Source organism: Dendrobates tinctorius, unplaced genomic scaffold (genome assembly GCF_039654945.1).
Source record: "Dendrobates tinctorius isolate UK_male_01 unplaced genomic scaffold, ASM3965494v1 ptg000108l, whole genome shotgun sequence".
Lineage (NCBI taxonomy): Eukaryota > Metazoa > Chordata > Amphibia > Anura > Dendrobatidae > Dendrobates > Dendrobates tinctorius.
The window spans coordinates 13,221,755-13,229,954 of NW_027361776.1; the positions used below are offsets into that span (position 1 = coordinate 13,221,755).

Consider the following 8,200-nt stretch of genomic DNA (forward strand, 5'->3'; position numbering starts at 1 on the left):
ACCATTGGGAAAATAAAAAATTGGGGGCTAAAAAAATGATTTTTGTGGAAAAAAAATGATTTTTTATTTTCACGGCTCTGCGTTATAAACTTCTGTGAAGCACTTGGGGGTTCAAAGAGCTCCCTACACATCTAGATAAGTTCCTTGGGGGGTCTAGTTTCCAAAACGGGGTCACTTGTGGGGGATTTCTACTGTTTAGGCACATCAGGGGCTCAGCAAACGTACAAGACTCATGCAGACCATTCCTTCAACGCCGACATTTCAAAACATCACTACTTCGCTTCCGAGCCCCGACGTGTGCCCGAACAGTGGTTCCCCCCCACATATGGGGTACCAGCGCTCTCAGGACAAACTTTACAACAACTTTTGCGGTCTAATTTATCCTGTTACCCTTGTGAAAATAAAAAATTACAGACTAAAAAATCATTTTTTGAGGGGAAAAATGATTTTTTATTTTCATGGCTCTGCGTTTATAAACTTCTGTGAAGCACTTGGGGGTTCAAAGTGCTCACTACATATCTAGATAAGCTCCTTGTGGGGTCTAGTTTCCAAAATGGAGACTCTTGTGGAGGGTTTCTACTGTTTAGGCACATCAGGGGCTCTGCGAACGCAACATGATGCCCGCAGAACATTACATCAAAGTCTGCATTCCAAAATCGCGCTCCTTCCCTTCTGAGCTCTCCCATGTGCCCAAACAGTGGTTCCCCCCACATATTGGGTATCATCGTACTCAGGACAAATTATAAAACAACATTTGTGGTCTAATTTCTCCTGTTAGCCTTGTGAAAATAAAAAATAGCAGGCTAAAAATCATTTTTGAAGAAAAAAATGATTTTTTTATTTTCACTGCTCTGCGTTATAAACTTCTGTGAAGCACTTGGGGGTTCAAAGTGCCCACCACACATCTAGATAAGTTGCTTGGGGGGTCTAGTTTCCAAAATGGAGTCACTTGTGGGGTAGCTCCAATGTTTAGGTACACAGGGGCTCTCCAAACGCGACATGGTGTCTGCTAACGATTGGAGCTAATTTTCCATTCAAAAAGTCAAATGGTACTCATTTTCTTCCGGGCCCTGCCGTGCGCCCAAATAGTGGTTTATGACCCCATGTGAGGTATCAGTGTACTCAGGAGAAATTTCCCAACAAATTTTAGGATCCACTTTATCCTGTTGCCCATGTGAAAATGAAAAAACTGAGGCTAAAAGAAAACGTTTGTGATAAAAAGTCCTTTTTATGACGGATCAATTTGTGAAGCACCTGGGGGTTCAAAGTGCTCACTATGCAGCGACATAAGTTCCTTGGAGGATCTAGTTTCCAAAATGGGGTCACTTGTGGGGAAGCTCCAATGTTTAGGCACACAAGGACTCTCCAAACGCGACATGGCAACCGCTAAATATTCCAGCAAATTTTCCATTCAAAAAGTCAAATTGTGCTCCTTCCCTTCTGAGCCCTGCCATGCGCCCAAGCAGAGGTTTATAACCACATATGAGGTATCGGTGTACTCAGGAGAAATCACCCAACAAATTTAAGGATCCATTTTCTCCTGTCACCCATGTGAAAATGTAAAAATTGATGCTAAAAGAAAATTTTTGTTGGAAACTTAAAATGTCCATTTTTTCCTTCCACGTTGCTTTACTTCCTGTGAAGCACCTGAACTGTTAATAATCTTGAATGTAGTTTTGAGTAGCTTGAGGGGTGCAGTTTTAGAAAGGTGTCAGTTTTGGCTTTTTTCTGCCATATAGACCCATCAAAGTGACCTCAAATGTGAGGTGGTCCCTAAAAAAATGGTTTTGTAAATTTTGCTGTAAAAATGAGAAATTGCTGGTAAACTTTTAACTCTCATAACTTCATAAGAAAAACAAAAATTGTTTCCAAAATTGTGCTGATGTAAAATAGACATGTGGGAAATGTTATTTATTAACTATTGTGTATCACATAACTCTCTGGTTTAACAAAATAAAAATTCAAAATTTGAAAATTGCAAAATTTTTTCCAAATTTCCGTTTTTTTTCACAAATAAACGCAAAAATTATCGACCTAAATTTACCGCTAACATGAAGCCCAATATGTCATAAAAAATCATTCCCAGAATCACTAGGATGCGTTGAAGCGTTCCAGAGCTATTACTTCATAAAGGGACAGAATTGGTCAGAATTGCAAAAAATGGCCTGGTCATTAGGGTCAAAATAGGTTGGGTCATGAAGGGGTTAATCTATGCCTGATGAAGAGACCTGAGTAGTCTTGAAAGCTGGAATTTTGTTACCATATTTTCAGTCAGCAATTAAATGTTATCAATCACTGAGGACTCTCAAATCTTAATATTTTTCAATCTAATTTCTATCACAGTACAAAGATTTAAAGAAAAGACAAAAAGACATAGGCCATGTACTCAGTGATAACCTAAAATGTACAAATATTTTATTTGGTACTATAGAAAACTGAAAAAAATCATATAAAAACATTTAAAAGTCATACTCTGACATGAGTATTATACAACATTGCTCATAATAGAGCTGCAACCCTTGAACAAGTGACATGTTATAAATAATTGGTACAGATATAAAAAATACCAAAACACAAAGATATTAATATGGTCAGCACAGCGAGAAAAAACCTTCAAAAAAATATTAGGTTTTGTAAATGTCATATATAATGGAGGAAAATAGCCACTCTAATTGCTTTGAGTATGTACTGATGCTGTAAGGTAATCATAGGGACAAAAAAACACACATGAAGTTGACCAAACCATACAGTGGGTACGGAAAGTATTCAGACCCCTTTAAATTTTTCACTCTTTATGTCATTGCAGCCATTTGGTAAATTCAAACAAATTCATTTTTTTTCTCGTTAATATACACTCTGCACCTCACTCTTGAGATGGAAAAATTGTCCCTTTGGGGTGCCATTCTTCAAATGTAAAGGATGAAAGCTCGAATAGTGCAAGAGACGATTAGTTGAGGTCTGTTTTCGATGTAGGGCAGTGATGATGCGAGAGTTTTCTATGCATAACTTGAGATCCTGAAATTCAATGGAAGATGAAGAAAATTGTGCCGTGAGTCAGATGTTTAGAGAATTCTCATTCAACTTCCCAATTAATGTCTCACTGTCTTCCAAAGACCCTGTCCAAAAAAACTAAATATCATCAATGTAATTATACCATTTTAGTACATGTTTGTGGTAGGCATTAAGTTGGAAAATTTCTGTAGCCTCCCACCACCCAAGAAATAAATTTGCATGTGAGGGTGCACAACGTGCTCACATCCCTGTGATATCTGTTTATAGTAAGCTTGATCAAAGACAAAATACGGTAGTTCTTATGCAAGATGAAATGCAGGAGGTCAAAAATGAAGGAGTCATGTTTTCTATCCCCAGTCTATTGTAAGATGAGGAAATGGGAGACTGCTCGTATGCCCAAGTCTTGTTGAATGCTAGTGTAAAGGGGTTCCGTATCAAGTGTTATTAAGAACGTGTTGGGAAGGATAAGCAGATGATCTAGTTGTTGTATCTGGTGGGATGAATCCCTCACAAAAGATCCTAAAGTAAACACCAACGGTTGGAGAAAGAAATCAAGATAAATACAGGGCCATTCCAAAAGTTCCCTGATCCCAGACACTGTTGGCCTACCTGGAGTTTCATGTAATGACTTATGCACCTTGGGTAACATATAGAAGGTAGGTATTTTTGGATGGCGATTGGTCATTCTCTTTTTTATTTATGATGCCATATTCCAGTGCAAATCTCAAGAGATTTTCCAATTAGGACTTGAAGCACGAGAAAGGGTCAGGAGGTGAAATCTGGTAGCAAGATGAGTTGTTTAGTTGGCGTTTAGCCTCCTTGACATATAAATCAACAGGCCAGATGATGATATTGTCCCCCTTGTCAGCTTCCCTGATAATAAACTCCCCATTGGTACTCAATTTGCGTATAATATGAGGTTCAGATTTACTGATATTATCATTTCTGTTTGGATCTATTTTCGATTGTTGTATGTCTCTACAGTGCAAAGATTTATATCTTTTCTGTATCAAATGGAGTTTAACACAATTTCTCCATATGTATTCATTCATATTGACCACAAATTGACCACAGAGTTTCAATGGGATTGAGGTCTGGGAAGTTTCCTGGCCATGGCCACAAAATTTAAATCATTTTCTCACTGAGTGACTAAATTATTGCTTTTGCCTAGATACATGGTGTTCCATCATGCTACAAAAAAAGCATGCATTAATCTATTGCTCTTGGATCAATGGGAGAAGCTATTCACAGAGGAGGATTAGATATCATTATTTATTCATGGCAGTGTTCTTGGGCAAAGTTGTGTGACTAAATTCCCTTGGATGAAAAGCAACCCCCATGTATGAATAGTCTCAGGATTGTCAATGGAGATAAGGATTCGACATGTGTAATTTCAGACAGTGGATTCTTTTGTTTAATGAAAAAAATTAAGAAAGTGATGGCATTAACCATTTCAGTCCATAAGTCTAAAATTTATTCAAGTCACTAAAATCTATGGCATGGGAAAGAGTGGCACATGTAGCGGACGATGGCCATTTCGAGCCTGTCTATACTTCAATGGGTCCTGAGATAGAATGTGGGTTTGGAATCAACATCCAGGTTAAATAATCTCACCTCTGACACAGCTGTGTCTATTTTTCTCTGAAACTTGCAACCATGAAGGAAACACACCAATAAAATACAAGCATTAACAGAAAATCACAACTTCTTAACACTTACATGTAAAATTTATCATTGAAACTATTGAATCCTGTACTCATGTGCACATAATCTATACAGTATACTGAACTGACACATTGTAATGACAGAAATCCACAAGGTGAAGTCGCAGAGAAGGAGCCGACAAGAAAGTGATGGTGGCATCCTCATCAATTTCTGAGCTAAAGGTGGATGGTCTGTCGGTCAAGAGTGCCATAGGACAAGAGTTCCTAGTGAGTGTGGATGGAGGGGACATCCCAAAAAGATACAGAGAAAAGTCCAATGGTGCACCTGGCTCTGAGGAGTCGGTAAGTGACACCAGTGCCGAAGTTCCTGAAGGTAAAGAGGAACGCGGTGAGGGGTATGATGCCGTAAGTGAAAAATGTAAAATAACTGAAAATGAGAATGGTGAGGTTTCAGTGAACCCAGTAGGGGTTAAATGTAACACTGCACAGGGTGATGGTGATGCTACAGAGATGCAAGAGAAATCAGAAGCCCTAAAAGAAGTCTCACCAGAAGCTGACAGATTTACTGAACCTGCTGGTAAAGACAAAAAGGTGATGGATAACCCTGTCTTTAAATGTACAGAAGAGGTTCCCAAAGACTTGAGAGAAGTCTGTTCCAAGGAGGCGGTGCATCAATAATTTAAGAAGGCCATAGGAGCCTGTAAAGTGTTCTTGGCCCCTGAGGCTAATCAGTTGATTGTCATGTCTGCAAGTAAAGCCACGGTGATACAAGTTTCCATGCTGGGGGACTTAGACTTGTGATGTTTTTCGCATGAAGCAAAGAATCCTCTGGGAAAATGGAGACGCCCTCAAACGTTTAAAGCATGCAAAGTGGCTGGCTGTGGCATTTCACAAAGTGGTGGAAGTTATGAAGGACTTGAAATGGCTGGCAGTATGTGCCTTCAGAACTAACCTGCAGCAGGCCAGGAAAATTCTGGGTATTGTATCCATTAAGTTTGAAGTAGACAGGGAACTGTTTCAAATTTATGGCAAGAGTGCAGAAGAAGTTAAAGGAGCTAGAAGTTTGCTGGAGTTTGTCAAGGATTTCATCCTGGTACCCTGAGATCTTGTCCAGGTGATGTTTGGAAGATGTCGGAGAATGACTCAAGAGATTATGGATAAATCCAGAGTCGTAAGGATGAGAATAGCAGGGGAAGCAGTCAAACTGCCTTGTGAATATGGTATGATTTGAGTTGCTGTAGCAGGAACGAAGAAGAGTATAGGAAATATACAGATGCTCCTTCAATTTTACATAGCGTACCAGACAGAAATTGAGCAGCTAAGGCTCGAAAAACGTAAAACTGTCGCACAGCTGTGACAAATGGTTGTGGGTCCACGACTTTCAAACCAAACATCGGTGGGAAAGAATGCCTCAACTGTTCATGGAAATAGGTCCTGGAATGAAAGGGACCGAGGTCGGAGAGTTCCCCATTATAGGTCTTGTAGCAATCAAAGCTCCAGAGCTGAGGTCGGAAGAAAAGGTGTCTTAGGTGATGTGTCTCCAATTGATGAAGAAGTTAAAGGAAGTCGCCAACAGGGAGACTGTAAAAAATGTTTTGATGTGAGAAGATGCAGAGGTTCTAAATGTGTCAAATCCTCTGTCAGCACAGTGCTGAGGCACACAGACAGTAACCCCGATAACACACGTGACAACATAGAGTCATACCAGACTGTAGTTGGTGAAGTGACAAGGTCGGGTGGTGACTCAAGGGCTGAGGTTCTCCATAGGCAGAGAGGGGTCTCTGGTCAGGTAATTATTGGTGAAAATCCCCACGGTTTTTGATAGGGGAGGGGGATATGTGACAGGGTCCCTGATATTGAATCACAGGATGAGATATGCATGAAAGAAAGGTCTATTTTCTGTGATATGGGCTTGGAAGTTTTGTTCCAGAATTTCATGTTCAGAGGGTTTAGCCTCCATTTTCTGGGCCAAGTTTAGTGGGCTGTGCAGTGCGGGAGCGAACCGCCCACCATGTCGACTCACTGGGTGTAGCCTGTATGTAATCAGGTGTGTTTGGCACATGGGGGGAGTGTTTGGGAGCCTGTCAGTGGTGACAGGTTTCCATGTGTCCAGGCTGGAAACTAGAGAGTGGTCTGTGTGCAAAGAGGGAGAAGCCTTCCTGTGTGCAGGGGCTCCAGACCGAGCCTGCATGCTAAACATTGCTCAGCCTGTGTGCCCACAGGCCTGAGGGAGCAGAGAGACCAGATAAGGACAGTTTGTGTTGTTTTGCCTGCTCTGAAGGCCGTTTACCATTTGTTGCTAATGCTGGGTTTGTGGAGTAAATCAACCCGCACAAACTTTCATTTAAAAGAATCACGCCTCCTGTTTTCCTCTAGCGCACCTGAGTACAAATCCCTTGTGAGACAATGACCAGCGTTGTTGTGAATGGCCAGTTTGTGTCACAGAGGAGGAGGTCCTCTGTGCTGTAAGCCTGGAATGTTTCTCTGGGACCTGTAGTTCAACGAGCCTTGCTTAGTGTATAAGGGGCTGGGCTTGCAGGGTTAGTTGGAGAGCTGGGTGGGACAGGCTAACCACACACCTCCCATTAATGGGTGTGTCTCATACATTATAATGAGACTGTGGTTTGGTCACATGGTCTCTGTGTTAGAAGGTCCTGAAAGTGTACAGGTTTCCTGGAAGGCACATGGAGGAGGCATGTGCCTGCAGAGTCCATGATGGCTAACTGCTTTATGGGAAGCTACCGACCTTCTGTGGGTCTGGAACTGATGGATGTGAGCTTGTCAAGCAAGTCATAGTCAGTGAGCCCAGTAAGGCAGCTTCCCTGGAAGTCAGGACCCATGTGGTGCCAGCCTGTGAAGCCAGCAATGCTGCCAAGCAGGTAACCCAGAGCATGGAAGACTGTGTGCGCTGACAAAGGTCAGATAATGAACTTTTGGACATAACCACAGTTGACAGTGGACTGCATGCTAGGACAGTGATGTATAACATGGCCTACAGTGGTTTAAGATTACATAATAAATCACATGCACTGGTTTAAGTGTAAAATTGTGCCTGGGTGCCTTAAATCCTGCTGCCAAATGAGTGTCTCCCTACGCATTTATTGAGCGCTGCCTTTCATCTTCGTATTTCTTTAAAATGGGGTCTTAACAGCCAATCAATATATTTGGACAACAGTTCCGTCAGAGAACCTACCCCTAAAATAATCGGGTGGCCTTGAGGTTTTGTTAGGGATTTGTGCAACTTTGGTATACAGTACCAACTAGGCTAAATGGGAAACTTGGGGTACAATTTTTCAGCATTCCTTCCAGACAAGATCCCTGCTACTTAAAAAAAGTTCTATGAAACTCAGTCTTGCAAAAATTTTGTACACTGTTCTTGTACTCAGTGAGATAATGAATAAAATCTTACTTTTCAAAGGGATGTACTCATTTATGCTCAATACTGTATATATTTATGTATATACTGTATACACTATTTTATGATGCATTCTTAGCAAACCATGTACAAATATTTTCTTGCAGCT

At 41.0% G+C, this 8,200-nt stretch overlaps 1 pseudogene; it reads left to right on the forward strand.

The window, feature by feature from the left end:
• Positions 1–4,865: 4,865 nt before the first annotated feature.
• LOC141100809 (RNA-binding protein FXR1 pseudogene) lies at positions 4,866–6,033 on the forward strand (annotated as a pseudogene).
• The last annotated feature ends 2,167 nt before the right edge of the window (positions 6,034–8,200 follow it).